At 38.0% G+C, this 18,492-nt stretch overlaps 1 non-coding gene across 1 annotated transcript; it reads right to left on the bottom strand.

Annotated features, from left to right (window-relative positions):
• Positions 1-13,662: 13,662 nt before the first annotated feature.
• Positions 13,663-13,844, bottom strand: LOC119048413 (U2 spliceosomal RNA). Its single transcript, XR_008391562.1, has one exon. It is a non-coding gene; the product is annotated as a U2 spliceosomal RNA (small nuclear RNA).
• Between the last annotated feature and the right edge of the window lie 4,648 nt (positions 13,845-18,492).

Genomic DNA, 18,492 nt, shown 5'->3' with positions numbered 1-18,492 from the left:
TGGATGGCTCTTTGGAAGTTAGGAGTTCTTGTTTTTTCTTCATTCCCTTGCTTCATTCTTCGTATGAACTTCCCTGTTTGCCACAGCTCTCTTTTCTCTCACGTCAGTCCTTACTATTCCAATACCTGGCAATAGAACATTCTTAAGGTAAAAATATTGCTGTTTGAAAACAGTTGCTGTTGTGCAATCATAATACTTGTTAGACTCTAACAAGGCACCTTTAGTTCCTTGAAGATAGGTGCTATATAAATCCAATAAGTACAGGGATATAGGAAAAATGAAATTAAAAGTGTCCATTTTAAGTATATTAGTTTTAAACACTGTTCTTTAGTGCCCTTATGCATTACTGTCCTTGGAACCTACAAGCAGTCTATTTTTAAATATTTATTTTGGTTGATAATGCACTTTATTACTCACCTTAATGAAAGTTTCAGAAAGAACACCCCCTCATTTATCCTTTATATGCTTCATTTAAGGAAAGGAAAAAAATACAGGTGTTGCCTGCTAGCTGAAAGTAAAGTGTTCCTATGAATCCTTTCATAGGCTGAAATGGTATAAAGTGAAAAAGAAATTACAATTGTTTTAGAAGCAAAACCCCTTTTCAGATTTCTTTTGGTTAGCAGGAGCAGGCAGGTTTTTTTTTAAAGCTAATTGGCCTAACTCAAACTTTCGAAAAGTGGGGGTGGACACCTATACTTAAAAATTTAAGCACTAGATAAATTCCTCAATTTAAGAAGCTATTAAAGTGTCCAATAAATCTCTATTTAAAGTGGCAAGATTTTATGATGACGTATCTATTTGACCCTGAATTGTACCTCCCCCCTTTCAATGTAACACTTTGGTTTGTAGTATTAATACAGAGGTGGGGAAAAGTAGGTTTACAGTTGCACTGTGACATTCTTTGGAGTGAATAAAGCTACTGTAAGAATCGTAACCTGTATGTCTCTCCACAGGAACGACTATAAACCAACCTTTGCCCACCCCATGTACGAATCGCCAGTTTTGCTACTGTGTGTGACTACGGTGACCTGTATGGGACATCTGTGCCTTATAGCTGATAGATTATTTTTTCAAAGTAAGTAGACTTTGAAGCACATTTGATAAAAATTTTTTAAGAAAAAAATACCTACATAAATTCATACTATTAATAATAGACTACATTTTTTTCAGAGGTGGAGAAAAGCTTTATTGAAATAAGTGAGCCAATCACAAATGGTAAATTCTTTTCAAATGTCTTGATTGGCAGCAGAAGTGGATTATGCTTATGTCAATATTTAAGTAGAAATAACTTACATCTTCATTTTCTGTCTTTTTAATGAAAGCAGATGTAAAAAAAAGAAGGTTCAAATGAACTGTAACTGTTGCTGTTTCACTCTGTCCCTTTCGGCCTCTGGTTCCAACACAGGGCTTAGCGTTCTTGAGGACATTAGAGGCTTTTCAGCTCTAGTTTGGGAATCTTTGGTATCATTTCTGCTTTGCATTTAAATTTTTCTCTGAAGCCTACACTAAAAGAGACACCATGAGGATTTACAAGGTTAAGAACAGTTTGCTTCGTGCTTTCTTCCTGCTCCAGCATGTATTCAATCATCCAGCCTTCAGAGAGCAGCATCCTAAAGTGAAGACTGGCATTTAGTAGAGGGGATTCTGGTTTCACTTTGACACTTATGCAAGGATTTTTCACAGTAAAGGAGAGGGAAGGGAGCAAATTATATTTCTATATAATTTGAAATAGTTTAAGAAAATATATTGTGTATTGTCCAGGAGACACTGCCTCCTTCTAGATGGAAAACAAAACAAATCAGCTCTTTGAGAATGTTTCATACAGTAATTTTTTCTGTTCTTATTTTCAGAAATATTTTATTTAAAATCACAGGCTGGTTTTATTTTGCGTCTTAAAATAGTTTAGCAGCTCTATCTTCATCATGGGTTAAAAATAACTAGATTTTAAAAAATATTTAACATGATTGATATCATTTTGACAAGAATAAGAATTCTTAGTATTGCAGAATTGGAAGGACTCTCAGCTGTGCCAAGCCCAGTTTCTCATTCTACAGATAAAGAAACTGGTAGGGTCGCAGGGTCGTAGGGTCATGTTATACGACACCAGGGTTAGACCTCAGTTCCAGGCTCCCCTCCTGGTGCTCCTTTTGGCACGTGATAGCGATGGGGTTACTAACTACGTGCTGTTAGCCCTGCAAAATACCCCAGGCTAATAAAAAATGGCAATTGCTGTGAATTGGTTTTATTGTTTTTGTTTTGCTCTCAAAGCATTCACTGTTTCAGTTTTTCTAAATTTCACTTCTAATGTGTAAAAATCACTATGTTTCAGATTCTTGATATGCTTATATATGCTTGGGATAATTTTGTCATGGCAGTCTTTTTATTATAAAGCTTCTCTGTGTCCATAATATTACAGGGGACATTTTGGACATTTAATGTTGGTAACTTTTAAAAAAGTAAAATTCTGGAAGGTCGTGTTAGCTTGTGTAAATTTTATCTTGAAAGAGGAATTAGCTCAGCTGGTGGGAACACTAAACAAATGAGACCAAGTTCATTGCCACAGAGTCATTCAGTCACCAGGTGAGACGGTCAGCTTTGCATACTCTGGTCTGCTCTCCAGGCCCACGCCCACTCCAGGTGCGTGGGAGCCACCCATCCTTGGAGGGCCCAGGCCAAACAGGGAATTTACATCAATGCAAATCCATTCTCACCCTGGAAAACCAGTGGAGACTGGCCAATCCTTGGCAGCACTGCAGGCCTGAAGACGAGCGTCCGTCTGTTCTCACGCTGTAGTATGTACGCCACAGACCACAAAGCGTTTTCATTTATGTGAAGTTTGAGGGAGAAAAAAAAAACATCATGGGTGCCTCTGAATGTATTACATGGGGTGTTAATTAGGTTTGCTTTACTACTTGAAATGAGGTGTAAGGTACGGGTTGTGATTACTATATCGCAAACTTGTACGCAAAAACCAAATGCATTTTTTGTTAAGCTGACATTTTGTGACCATAGGGGCTGTTTGTGGTCCACAGTTTAACTTGGTTAATGTAAGGACACAGTTTATTTTAAGGAAGCAAAGGTTTAAGACCAGCTATACTTTTTGTGGAAAGTAAATATTTAATAACATGTTTTATACTTGATCTTAGCCAAAAGGCCGAGAAGCGATTACTAACATGTTTTAAAGAACCTGAGGATGCTATCAGGATAGGCTTATTTCTAAAATGGAAGTTTGTAGATTTTCCGACTTCCCTTTCCCTGCCCAGTCCTATTTCTACTCCTTTTTGTTTTCTTCCCCCAAAGAGATCTGTGATACATAGCATTTCAAGGTGACTTCTTGCACACAGGAGAATTGGACGGACTGAAATATTAACAGTGTACAGAAATATACATTGTTCTGTATGAAACAGTTTCAGTTTTACAACACAGTACATTGTTTTCAAAGAAAACGTCACCTTTTGATTAGACACATTCTGTGGTTATTCTTACAGATCATGGCAAACTCATCCCTCTAAACTCTTGAAAGACACATTTTTTAATTAACTTACATTTCTTGTGGAGTATTTAAAAATACAAGGGTCAGGGGGCACCGTGACTAATCCAATCCTATCACTAAGGAAAAAGTGTATTAATATTGAGACGGACTGCCTGCCCACTTTTTATATAACATTGTATCTTGCCTTTTCACTGATAATGTTGTGAACATTCCCCACTATCATTGAAAAATATTTTAATATCTGGTTTTAAAGTGTTGCAGACAATCACATATTTTTTATACATGAGGATGTTTCAAACAATCTTAATAATGTCCTAACGAGGATTGTACCTACCTGTGTTTTTATAGCTCCCATTTTCCCCTTAAAAGTAGGTCCTTGAAGGAGAATTACTGCATCAGAGGGTATAATTTTTTTTTTTTTGTAACCTCTAAAAAATATTTTTGGTATATGTTTACAGTAGGAATATTAAATGTAGATCATCATGGTTCACTATATAGTTTAGGAAGACTCACATCAAGGACAGGATTTTGAACAGAAAGAAACATTAAGTTGCTAATTAATCTGTCACTTTTTAATTCACAAATGTTTACTCTTTGTTAAAATAACAAAATTAGAGAATAGCTAAACTCATATCCCAGTTAGGAGAGAGAGAAAGGGGGGAGAAAGGACAGAGAGAGGCAGGGAGATTACCTAGTTGTAAATTAGCAAGCAGTTTTCAAGACACTGTGCCTTTACCTGGATTCTGCTCTTTTTAGATGATTTTTCTGTGTGTACTTAGAACTAATTCTGAGTTCATGTCTGTGATTTAATTGTGCCAATCCTACTATTAATTTCCTTTCAAATTTCAGTGAAGTTCTATAAACCACTTATTCAGTTCATTCAATCGATATTTATTACATGTTTTCTATATACAAGACACTGTTGTTGCATTGGATTAAAAAATACATTTCTGAACTCAGAGATACAGAGAACATTTTGGTGGTTGCCAGATGGGAAGGGGGTTGGGAGGATGGGTGAAAAAAAAATGAGTTTCTGACATAAAAATTGTTTCTGATCCCATAGAGAATAAGTAAACAGCTAACATTTTACAGAGTGCTTAGTGTGAATCAGGTGACCATCTCTTCACATGTAAGATCTCATTTTCTCTCATTTGAAGAGGAGGCTGAGACTAGGACAGGGGATTTGCTCAAGGACAACCAGGCAGCCAGAATCCAGTGTCGAATTTTTTTGTCTGTGTTCAGGATCCATGCTCTCAACCTCTGAGCTGTAAGAGCTGTAAGATGTTAATGACTTTGTTCTAGAGTAGAACATGATAGAACACTACCAGAAATTCAAAGAGTATGATATGGAGTTCAAAGCAGGGAAAGAGTTTGTCTGGTTGGGAGATGTGGAAAACAAGTTTACGGAGGAGGTAGCTTTTGAGATGATCTTGAAGAAGAGGTTAAATGGAGATGGGGGGGTGCAAGAGACAACTCAGAACAGAGGGAACTGCACAAGCAAAGAGGTTGTTCTGGGAACAGTAACATTTGAAGCATTATGTTTGTAAAGGAGAATAGTGGAGAGCGGACTAGAAAGATGAATCTGTAGCTATGGTAAATAGTTTATATTTAATTCGGTGGACAGTGGGGAGCTGTTGGAGAATTAGGAGCAGGGAGGGAGGTGACATGCTTAGATGCGATTGTCCCTTGGAGTGTGAGACCAACACCACCAGACTCATGATACCACACATGCATTAAGGAGAAGACAAAAAGGCTTATTATTTCTGTTACAGGATTATCTGGGAGAATAGGGCTTGGCTATGTTGTTTGTGATTAAGGGGCCAGAATGAGGGTCAGAGTTTTGTGGTTTTAACTACAAAGCATGTGCCAAGGGATGAAGCTCATGGGTCTTCTTATGGCCTTGCTCAGATCCGGGACACAAAGTGGGAGGTGAGGGGATGGTGCTTGAAAGCTGTCAGCACTCAGACATCACAAATGGAGTCAAATTCCATTATAATTCACCACTGACATTTGATTGATGACTGAAATATGCTATGTTCACTGCATTGATTTTGAACTTGTTTTAGTCAGCACTCCACAAGGCTTACAGAATGCATCCACAAAGGGAGGTGAAAGTTCCATTGAATGTCTTGTTCTTGAGTCTGTTGTGTATATTTTGAGACGTGAAATGCATACCTTGATTACCATGAATAATGTTTGGAACTCTGAAGGGGATAAGAAGTATCTCGATGAGGTTTTTTTTATGTTGGTACTTGTATAGGCAGACACGTGTGACTTTGATTTATATTTTGAGTATCTGTGAGGCAAGAAATTCCCAGTTTTTTAGCCCCCCAAAATTGACCTTGGAAGGCTATTCTGGCAGTGATGGAGGGAGAGACAGGAGACAAGTGACTATTTCAGCAGTTTAAGATGGTCCTTTATAGTGGTTTTTAACTCACAAGTTAAAAAAAATTTCCTGGTAAAGTCTAAAGATGCTGTCAGTATTATTTTTTTTCTTTTATTGATTCTAGACAGAGGAGAAGGGAGGGGAAAAGAGAGGGAGAGAAACATTGATTGGCTGCCTCCTGCACAGGCCCCAACTGAGGACCAAATCTACAACCAGGGCATGTGCCCTGAGCAGGAATTAAATCGATTTGCAGGACGACCCTCAACCAACTGAGCCACAGCAGCCAGGACAAGATGTGGCCATTATTTAGCAAGTCAGGTCTTAGGGCCAGTTGGTGATGACCTCTGAATGAGTGAATGGAGGAGACTGGCTATGTCTAACTGCCGGGTCATGCCCTGCTCTATCCCTTCTGCTCTCTTACTTCCTTTGATACATGTTCCAGTGAGAAATGAATTTACTGGAGACAGTACTTGAACAAATCTGCAATCTTACTAATTTAATACTGGCTAATGAAGTTAAAGGTTGGGTGGTATTATGTTCTAATAGTTCTTACAGTAAATTGATCCCATATAGGTAGGATAGTTTTTAACGAGCTTTATAATACATACTACAGAGACATTTTATATGACTTAAGGAAGTGCTTTTTATTTATTAAGGGACATATTTCATAATTCCTTATCATATTCACATGCCCCAGGTGTCATTTTTAGTGCTTTATTAATATTAAATAATTTTTCCTCTTAGTGGGGCAGTGTGGTAGGGGCTATTTTGTAGAGGAGGAAACTGAAGCACCTTGGAGGTACAACAACCTGCCCAGGTAAACAGCAGAGCCAGGATCTGAACCCAGAATCTGAGAACTCGAACCTGGCTCTAGAATCCATGTGTTAACCACTGCGCCGTACTGCTTCTCACACGTGCCTTAATGCCACAACTATACTTTTAAGAGATTTTTATTTATTTATATTTAGAGAGTGGGGGGGGGGGAGAAAGAGGGAGAGAAACATCAGTGTGTGGTTGCCTCTCACATGCCCCCACCGGGGTCCTGGCCTGCAACCCAGGCATGTGCCCTGACTGGGAATCAAACCTGTGACCCTGTGGTTCACAGGCCTGCGCTCAATCCACTGAGCCACACCAGCCGGGCCACAGTGGGATATTTCCTCAGAGCAGTTAGAAACATGTATAGCTAGTTTCTCTTTAACAAGTGTGGTACATGGGATCGTGGGATAAGTGACCCAAATAATTTGTTTAATTTCAAAGTCTTTAGCTTTTCTCTTTTTATACTCACCCAAAGACATTTTTTTTCACTGCTCTTACAGGGAGAGGAAGCTGGGGACGAAGGGAGAGAGAAAAACATTCATGTGAAACAGAAGCACTGCCTGGTGACTTGCCTTATGCACCCAGGATGGGGATTGAACCCACGGCCTAGGCATATTCCCTGGGGAATTGAGCCCACAATCTTGTGATTATGGGGCAATGCTCCAACCACTGGGCCACACCAGACAGGGCTAGTTTTTTATTCCTCGGTGTTAAACTGTAAACACAAAATTACCACACTTCAGTAATATTTAATGCATATGAAGAAGTGGCAATAAAATAATAGAAAGTCCAGAAAAAGACATTACGTTTGGAAAAGAACACCATGAGAATTCAATTTGCAAATCTAAAACAAACAAAAAAATCACAATAGTTTAAAAAGGAAGCACTTTCTCTAAAAGAGTAATAATGCTATTTTGCTTTCAATATCTAGGTGGATTTATAGATTTCTTCTGTGACTTTAAAGGATGTTTTATTCTATTGGCTATATCCATTTTTGGGAAATGCTTTCAAAAGGTGAAACTTAGTTTTGAACACCGGTATGAGACCAGTGTAGGTAAATTGACATTTCAAGCCATGAGCGTTTTGACCTCACCAATCCGATCTGAGGTCTGCACGTATAACATACATCAGATGGGCGTGAAGTTCTCATTAGAGTTTAGAGCAGTTTGTGAGGTCATTTCAGCTTAATCTTGGCCGGACAGTTGCCCTCTCAGTAGAGAAGGAGCGCCCTGCCCTTCTTGTGTGTCTGTCCACCAGGGTGTTAAATCCCAGTGTCCTCCCTGAGGCCCAGCTGTGAGGATTCCTCTGTCACCTACTTAAACTGTCTCCGATGTGCACTGTCATCAGGATGCTTTTCAGATACCCTGCATTTTTAATGCACAAACCCGCTTCTTATTATTTTAAATGACTTTACTGATCATATAACAAAATCTGTGCTCAGTCCCAAGAAACAATTTTTCCATTTAATTTAACCTTTTGAATAAAATACAAAATGCATTTTTAGATTGACTTGACTTTTCTTCCCCTGCACTTAACTGTTCTGCTTGTGCAGGTTACCATAGTGTTAGTTTGATGATCTTTGTTTCTTTGTTAAAAGTTGTAGAAATATAAATCAAAAGCAAAGAACCATTAACTCAGAGTTTTCCATGTACTTGCATGGAGGAGAGTTACATTGGCATTGGGAAAACTTGACTCAACCCTGTCATTTCTGAGGTAGACAAAATGGCATTTAACTAAAAACAATCAGTAGTGTTGATGTTTAGAATATTTGACAATTTGTTACTATCCTTTGTTTTGCTTGAGAAACTCAGTATGCAGCCAGAATTTTGCCAACCAAATCAAGTGCAGAGACACTGTTACTTGTCTAAATGAAACTAGTTTTGGCCACTCTTCAAGTTGAATTGGGTGCCAATCTGGATTGAGGCTTGACTCCAAAGGACTTTCTTACTGGCATTGGCTCCTGGACTCCCTCACCAGCTCGAAAGGCTTTGCGAGGACTATCATCTCTGGGGAAGACCAAGTGCATTAATTTGGATTAGGTTCAGCAGAAAATTCAGTAAAGGTAAATTTATATCTGTCCCTTAAAAGTTTGCAGATTTGAAGTCCAGAAAAAAGTGGTATGGTAGCCTTGTTCTACAAAATCCTCAACAACTCAGGATGCTTCCAACTCATTGTTCCCTCATCTCTAATAGGCATCACTAATCCTTCTGGTCTCAGTTGGCTCCAGTCTGTGATCCCCTTAGAATGAGTCCTTGGGAGTCTTACTTCATTCAGTAGCAAGTGGACCAGTCTTGAGAAAATAGCACATTTGTCAGGATGCTCATTGGGGTGGAGCAGAGGTAAACTCAGCTTCTCTATCATTTTAATTTTGTTTCTGATTCTTATCCATGCAGTATGCTTATTGAAAAGCAGAGTTTGTATTTTTTTGTGAATATGGTGAAAGCCCTGAGTTTCCTTTTGGGTTGTGTTGTTTTTTTTTTCTTCCTGTAGCTAAAATAAATCATCTAATTGGTTCAAATTACTGAGGTTTTCAGTTCAGGAAATATTTATCCAAGACTTTTTAAGGGTCAAGGACTGTATCAGAGGATAGGAAGAATAAAAGATGAAGAAGACAGAGTCTATGCATTCCTATAGTTAAAATTAGGCAAGCATACAGATAACTATAATACAAAGCAAAAGTGTGAATACAAAAGGTACACAGTGTGCACATAACCGAAGGAGAGATTAACTTTTACTGGATGGCTCGTTAAAGGCCTCATGGAGTGCATGTCATTGGATCTGGGCTTTGGAGGGCTGGAAATCTAGAGGACTAAAGGTCCTGTTGGTCGCTTACATTATAGTCATCCTCATTCCTCCATTCTGCTCCTAGATAGTACAGCCCATCTTCCATGTTGCAGCCTTACATTTCCAGCCTTCTTTGAAACTAGAGAATGGGTGTGGGTGGTTCTTTTCAATTAGCACCTTAGAAGAGAGGATGCTGGAAAAGGTTTTCCTTCTCTTAAAAAAAAAGGCATATGAGGGGAACTCTCCTCCCTTTCCCTTTTGATATGAATGTAGGAGGATGTGATGCCCAGAGCAGTGGCAGCTATTTTGTGTCTATAAGGAACCAAGCCTGAAGACAGTGGCCAACATGCTGAAGATTGCAAAGCAGAATGTTAGAAAGCACATGACTCTAGCTCAGAACTTTTTGCTATGTTAGGTAATAAATGTCTGTGTTGTTGAAGGCACAGTTAAGTATTCTATAACAGGAAACTAAAAGTATCCTGACTGACAAAGTAAGATTTTTTCCAGGCAGTCTGAGATTATGGTGGGATGAAATGGTATTGCAGAGAGGATATCTTAGTCAACAGAAACAGTGTGAACAAAGTGTGGAATGGGAAAACTCAGATTATATAATATGTAATATAATATATTAAAGAGAAGAGAGAATGGCAAGAAGTGGGAGGTAACTTGTGAAATAGTCTGGGACAGAGTATAGAAGACTTTGTAGCTCTACTTCAGAGTTGAGAATTTATTCAATAGGAAATGGTGAGCAGTTGGAGATTTTTTAGTAGGGAGAACTAGAATCAAAACTATACTTGCTTTTTTGAAAAAGATCTTCATATGCTCACATGTGGTTATCACTGCAAGTGGTTATACTGCTCCCCTTTTCAGCTTTCTCCATCCTGTCATGAGGAACATAATGTACAAAGTCAAGAAGAACAGACTATTAGGCATTTTATATCACTGCTGGTTAAACTTTACATGAGTGCTTAAACATTTTATCTGCATGAGGTAGTGTCCCTCTGATTCACTGACTCATTTAAGCATTTCTAGAATCAAAGTATTCGCTATTACGGAAAATTTGCAGATGAGAAGAATCCTTATCAGAGATGCTCATTATATTTTAATGTGTAATTATGTCGTAGTTTTACCCTGAGTTGAAACATTTTTGCTCTTTTTAAAATAAAAATTTTTTCCATTAAAAATAATAAATTCTTCATTGTTAACCATTTGGAAAGTTCAAAAAATTGGGGACAAGGAATAAATCAGCATTATTCCTTTCTCCTCCGAACACTATGGTCTTTAAGTTTTTTCCCCAAACTAATTTATTTTTAAAAACTTTAAGACGACAGATTAAAATATTTAAATTTAAGTCAAAATATGTAATTGGAACATGTACATGAGCCAAAGAGATCTGAAAATACAATAATAGGTTTGAAAATAGCAAAATAGAAGCATATTCTTCACTGGGAGTTTTGCCCGTACTTTATTTCAGCAAGTGAAGGCAGACTAGGTTAGAGTAAATACAGCAGATGCTTTTTCTTTTGTAAAAACTTGGTAAACCCTCAATTTTTTTGGACTTCCAGAAAGACAGTCACAATCCAGCACAGGTTACTCTTGTTTTAAACAAAGCTTTTTACAATTTTGCCGGAGGACTTACAGTGTAATTCTGTTGTCATATATTCTGAAAATACTTTATACGAGGCACAAAGTACTGTTTGAAAAATGAGGGTAAAATAATAAATTCTGCCCATTTAAAATATTACATCAGCCCTGGCCAGTGTAGCTCAGTGGAACGAGCGCGGGCCTGTGAACCAAAGGATTTCAGTTCTATTCCCAGTCAGGGCACATGCCTGGGTTGCAGGCCAGTTCCCAGTAGGAGACGCACAAGAGGCAACCATACATTGATATTTCTCTCCCTCTCTCCTTCCCTTTCCCTCTAAACATAAACAAAGTCTTTAAAAAATACATGATATGAAATGACACTAGCTATTGCTGTTGTTTGTCATCAAAAATTATTTTATTCTGCGACTTGTGATTTGCTTGTTACATATTGTTTGAGACTGTTGTAATGAACCTCCAAATACACGGAGGGGATGTCTAGAAAAAAAATTAGAATCACTTAAAAAACCTGTTATACTTCTTGTAATTGACTTAAATATTAAAGGTTTAACAAATTAGAATTAAAAAAAACATTTGAGCTTAATATTAGTAATTAACTCTGAAAAATTTAAAACCCATTACTCTTTTCTAAGAAACATGAAGCACCTGTACCTGTTAGACCAGCGCCACTCACACTGCAGGGTGCACACGAGTCACCTCCAGTGCTTGGTAAAATGTACTTTCTGGTTGAGAACCTCTGGGGTGGAGCCTGTGATGCTGCATTTGTAACCATCTCAACGCCAGTGCTCCTGTTTCACTGACAACTTTGAATATTCTGGTTTCAGTGCAACAGAAAAGAATTATTCCTGTTCCCAAACCAGAAAATGAATTCTGAAACCTGTCTGATCCATCAATTTAAGCACATGTAAATTGGTCATGGAATGGTGATCAAGAAAGGCCTTCATTCAATACCAAAATATTCAAACTGAAAAAAATGTATGAGATTTTAGCTCAGTTACATTTTCCAAAACATTTCCTTTTGTGCAGTTAATAACTCCATAGCTCTATCACTCTTATACATGTTTAAACTAGAGTCTGGGCTGCAGACATCGAACATCAAGTACAACTTCATATTTTGGATTTGTGTTTGTGAGGAACAAACACAAAAACTTGGAATGAGTTTTTTCCAAGACTTTGAACATATTTAAATGCAGTGAATTTCATTAATTACCCTTAAAAAGTTACTAATTCTCCTCTGGAGTTTCATACCAGCTCATGTCCCTCACTTACTGGATTTGTTTGTGATACTATTTTGCAGACACTCAGGCTAGTGACTGGCCTTCCATAAACACTCCTGAAAATCGGGAAAAGAACTAATCCCATAATTTAATAACAGATGAGATGCTCATTATATAGCGATTGTGGGTTTTTAAAAAAAATGTCGAATTCTGGGCATCCAACAGAAAATTTCTTTTTTCTGCAAAGCAGATTTTTTCCCACCCTTGGAGTAAAATCATCTTGCATAAGTAAAGGTTAAAAGAAGTAAATATTTATCTCACTGGTTACAAACAGAGCATTTTAACAACTTAAGAGCAGACTGGTCTGGCCCACTGTCTTGGCTCCAGACAGATGGCCCAGGGTCCCAGGCGTGGCTGCAGGGTTCATCCTGCAGGCCTCCTTACTGTACAGGGAACAGCCCCCAGGCAGCTCCTGAGAGAAACAGCCAGATGCAAATTAATTTTTTTTGGAGAACTGACATTTTTCTCTGCCTTACGTGTAGATGTCAGCAAACTAGTCATTAAATGTATTTCTGTCAAAGTTCATTTGTCATATTTGATGTTCTTTAAAGATCAAGTCTGAGGTCAGTGATGAGTACCACACATCTGACTGGAAGTGATACTTTTATTATAAGCTTACATGTATGCCAGACTCTGGTAAGTCAGTTACTGGCCTGAAGAGATTTTCATTTCATTTGAAATTCTCAAATTTTGTTCCCTCGTTAGCATGTGGAACTCAGCTTCTATGGTAGGAAAAGTTCCCATGGTAGGAAATTACAAAATGTAATTAGAAACAAATTTGCAAGAAGAAGGATCAGAAATGCAGTGAGGCTGTGCAAATGACAGAGATTATGATCAGATACACAACCGACTATTCATTAAATAACAGTGTTTAATAATATGAGTACTGAAGTACGCAGCGTTTTAAACCCCAGCTCTCCACCACTTCTCCTTCCCTTCTCCCCATATCGAGTTGATTGAGGCTAAATTGAACACTTCACGGCTACTTCGGCTACTTCGTGCGAGGACATACTCAGAAAGCATCCCACTGAAGCTCACTTTCATCCTGGCCTCTGGTCTAGACTAGAGCTGTGACCTCACCCTCCCCTTTTATTATTCAATGGCTTTGTGTCATGGGAAGTCCTCCGGAAACTTTTGGTGACCGGTGCCATACAGACATGAAGGGGAGGGTCTCAGGCAGACAATTTTGTCACCTTCAGGAGTTAGTAAAAAAGGACTGGAAAATTATAGGACTGGTTTAACATTAACAAATTAATTTTAAGTGATATTTTGTTATGAAAGCAAATAAACAAATTTTTTCAATCTCTGGCTGTCAGTTACAGGCTGAGGTGGAATGCAGAAACAAAGTAGTTTAATGGAAAAGCAATATATCTTTTAGAACAACTTTTCAATTACACTAAGTACAATGCAAACTTTAATATCTACACATATAAACTGACAATAACAAATACTACACTTGATCTTAGCCCAAAGGCCGAGAAGCAATAATAATATATATACATATATATATTGCAAATGAATAAGATGCTTATAGACAAGGTAGCAAGAAATAATATATTTGTGAATTCCTTGATATCCTTGATATATCACTGATAGTAACATAATAAAGGAGGAAAACAATTGGCAGGCTGGAAAATTGTTCCTTGTGAAGTTTTATGTAGAGTGAAACCTTAGTTGATGTACTTTTTCTTTATTTTTCAGTGTTTTTGCAAAATAATAAAATATATGAATTGAATATGTTGGTTTCCCCCCTAAGGAAAAAAATTGTGTACGTTTGTGCATTTATAACTTAGCACTGGAAAAATTGTATCTCCTGGGGATAAAGTGTTAATAACAATAATAAATGTCTACTTTTAATAAAAGGAGTTCATTTACATTACACAAAGATCCTCATTTGGATGAAGCTTTTAAATAAAGTAGTTGTTTCTGACTAATTATCTTTCTTCCCTGGTGTTTAAGTTGCTCTCCATTTTTGTACTCTTCTAAGACTTTCTTTCTCTCTTTCCCTCTTCTCCCTCTTCCTCCCTCCCTCCCTCCCTTCCTCCCTTCCTCCCTTCCCTCCTCCCTCCCTCCCTCTCTTCCTTTTTGTATTTTGGTATTTTATTATTCATAGTTTCGATCTTGTTCTTTTTCTTAAATAAATCCCTTAACATTTCATATACTAATGTTTTGGTGATGATAAACTCCTTTAGTTTTTTTTCTTGACTGGGAAGTTCTTTATCTGCCCTTAGATTCTAAATGATAGCTTTGCTGGGTACAGCAATCTTGGCTGTAGGTCCCTGCTTTTCATGACTTTGAATATTTCTTGCCAGTCCCCTCTAGCCTGCGAAGATTCCTTTGACAGTCTTATGGGAATGCCCCTGTAGGTAACTAACTTCTTTCCTATTGCTGCTTTTAAGATTCTTTCTTTATCGTTAACCTTTCACATTTTAATTATGATGTACCTTGGAGTGGGCCTCTTTGCATCCATCTTGTTTGGAACTCTCATGCTCCCTGGCCTTGCCTGTCCGTTTCCTTCACCAAATTAGGGAAGTTTCTTTCTTTTTTCAAATAAATTTCCAGTTTCTTGATCTTTCTCTTCTGGCACCTCTCTGATGTGAATGTTGGACCTCTTGAAATTGTCCCAGAGGCTGTTTATACTCTCCTCATTTTTTTGGATTCTTTTTTCTTCTTGTTATAATTTGTTGGGTTTTTTCCCTTCCTTATATTCCAAATCATTTATTTGATTATCGGCTTCATCCATTCTACTGTTGTTTCTTTATAAATTGTTCTTTATTTCAGTTAGTGTATCCTTTCATTTCTGACTGGGTCTTTCTTCAGTTCCTTGAGTATGCTCGTAATCATTGTTTTGAACTCTGCGTCTGATAGATTGCTTATTTCCATTTTGTTTAGCTCTTTTTCTGGAGTTTTGATCTGTCCTTTCATTTGGGCCATGCTTCATTGTCTCCTCATTTTGGTAGCCTCCCTGTGTTTCATTCTATGAGTTAGGTAGAGCTGCTTTGACTCTGTGTCTTGGTAGCATAGCCTAACGCAGTAGGTGTCCTGTAGGATCCAGTGACACAGCCTCCCCTACCACCCAAATTAGATGCTTGAGGTGTGTTCTTCCTGTGAGCTGAGTACACCCTCCTCTTATAATTAAGCCTTATTTGCTGCTGGCAGATCAATGGGAGGAATTTCCTCAGGCCAGTCAGCTGTAAGCATTGGCTGTGACCACTGACCACCAACCTCTGCCCTCCTTGGAGGGTCAACTGCAGGGGCAGGGTGGTGGTGCTCTGATGTGGTCTGTAACTGTCCACTGGATGCACTGGCTCTGGGGTTTCCTGGGTGGTGCAGGCCAAAGTCAGTCCCCATCTGTGTTTTGCCTGGGGCCACCCAGCCTCAGCTATAAAGTAATCCAAGATGGCTGCTACTTGTGCTGGGCTTGGAGATCCCCAGATAAAGCCAAACTCTTAATCCAGGCTGGCTGCTAGTACTGGGCCTGGGGCTCACTGAGGCCAGTTATTGCTTGTCTGAGAGAATTTAGAAAGTTGTTCAGTTTGAATCAACACCAGCCATTCATGTGGGTGAGTCTGTAAGTTCAGTGGGACAGAGTCTCTGGGGATCTCCTAGGTGGGTCAAACAGTGTTAGCTAGGCTGAGGGAGTCTCAGATATGGTACCAGCTTGCCGGTTCTATTGGGGGAGGGTTTGAAAAATGGACAATAGCTTCTGTTCACCTTGATGCCAGACACTTCCGTTTTTCCCAGTATGCCACCGGTGACTTTCAAGCTGCTACCCTGTACTGGAGCTCAGAGGGAGTGAGTCTGGGTAGGTGAGTCTGTGTATAGGTTCTTTAAGAAAAACTGCTTGGGACTCCAGAAGCCTCCTCCACTGACTCAATCTCCACTGGTTTTTACAGCCAGAAGTTGCAGGGACTTATCTTCCTGGCACTGGAACCCTGGGCTGGAAGGCCCGGTGTGGGGTGGGGACTCCTCACTCCTGAGACATCTCTCCCCAATTTTTGTCTACCACATAGGGTAGGGATCTTCCCGTTTGTAATCTGCTTCCCTCCTACCAGTCTGGATGGATGCTTTTACTCTGCAGTTGTCAGACTCCCATTCAACTTGAGTTCTGATGGTTGAGTGATGGTTGTTCTATATTTTAGTTGTAATTTTGATGTGGTTGCATGAGGACGTGAGTCATGTCTGTCTACACCATCGTCTTGACTGGAAGTTCTCCTAAGACTTTCAAAGGTCAGTTGAACTCACTGTGACACTCACTGTTCATAATATGTGTCATCATAAAAATGTATGTATTTTAGAAAACCAAAATTGAGTTAGCCTGCTTTAAGGCTCAAACATTTAAATGTGATATATATATATTAATTATTGTTTTTTCCTAGCTGAAACCATACTAATTTATACTTAGAAGTTTTAAAAATTATTTTTCTGTTACATAAACAAAAACATACATTCTTCCTTTAGAAATCAATGGTGAAAAATAACCCATTTATATCATTCTCCTCTATATTAGAATACATTTGTTTAGCCTTTTCTAAAATTAATCTTGTATATTTCCCTTAAAAATAACTGTAATGGAAAATTGCCATAATTAAAATATTTAGGTAAAAAATGTACTAAATACCTATGAGGTCAGTGAGTGCTTATTTATTTTACTAATTTCACCCTGATAATGGATAACACTTCTGCCTCTAATATGCCATTTTCCTGGACCATTGTAACATTTTCTGGTTTGGAAGAGGTAAAAAAATATCTGTTATAACTCCAAAGGTGAAAAAAACTTCCAAATAATGCATGATTACATTTTTTCCCTTGAGGTAGTAAATGAGTATTTGCCTAAATGTTCTAGTTGAAGTTGCCATGGATTGCATGGGAAACATTTGATCATATGTATGGAAAATACATTTTCTTACTAAACCCATACAATTAAGAATAGCTTCAGACAATGTTTCCATATCTAACCCACTAGCTTATATGGACAGATTCTCCTATATTTATTTTCATTTGGATGACAAAGGGGCATTCATTTCATTGTGAATTTTGGCATGGAATAAGATTTCAGACAGTGTGTGTTGACTTTAACTACTATAGGATTCCACTTACGGTTTGAGACAGGACTTTATGGAGTGTTGCAACATGTTGGGTTGCATGAAGAGAGAACCTGAATTTGGAGAGGCAGTCACAGAATGGTGCAATAAAGGACCCTAGCTGTTGTTCAGATCTGGGTCTCTCTCACCTCCCTCTTGGATGAATTTGGGCAGTGTACATGGCTTCCACAAGTCCCAGTTTTCGCACTTCTAAAGTAGTCGTATTTACTGCAAAGTGCCATGACAGTCAAGTGACACTGTGCATGTAAAAGTGCTCGGCACAAAGGAAGTGGTCACTAAAGTATCTGTCGTATCAGTTCTTCCTGCACAAACCTGATACACTCAGTGATAATTTAGATTAGATCCTTTTATTTCATCCATTTGGACAATTGTGCCGTTTTTTCAATTATAATAATTAAACATCTTAAAATAGCATTCATACCTTTATATAACACATTTATTACGACCACATAAAAATAGTGTACTTGGGCTCAGTTTAACTTAGATAGTATGATAAGAAGGTAGAATTATATCATAATTCTAGTTTTTCAGTTGATAAACCTAAGTAAAGAAAGATTAAGTGACTGGACTATAGTTACAATATCCATAGTGTAATAGGAAATTCAGTATTTATATTAAAATTCCAAAGATTTAGATCTTTCATATGGACAGGAGGATGTGTTTATATCACAGAGCAGTTGTATATAACTGATTCCATAGAGAGGGCATTTAATACATTGATTTGGAAAGAACACTTTTCCTTTGCAGTTGATTTTTATTCTAATAATAGTAGAAAAGTTTTTCATGCCCTTAAGTGCATTCGAATTTATTTCTAGAACACTGGCAGAAAAAAAAAAACACTTTTGAGTGATGGAAAAGTCAGAATAGCGTGGCAAAAGAAAGAATCTTTTCTCATGACACTTAATGCCAAGTTAATGCTTAGCTTGACTTCTGATACATACTTTGTGTTTCTTGAGGAGTTTGACGCTGCTGTAGTTGTTGCACATTTTCTTACACCACATCAGAGCCTTTATACTTCATATAAAATTA

The sequence above is a fragment of the Artibeus jamaicensis genome, unplaced genomic scaffold, assembly GCF_021234435.1.
Source record: "Artibeus jamaicensis isolate MK-2021 breed Jamaican fruit bat unplaced genomic scaffold, CSHL_Jam_final contig_387, whole genome shotgun sequence".
Lineage (NCBI taxonomy): Eukaryota > Metazoa > Chordata > Mammalia > Chiroptera > Phyllostomidae > Artibeus > Artibeus jamaicensis.
This window is presented reverse-complemented; position numbering and strand designations above follow the sequence as displayed.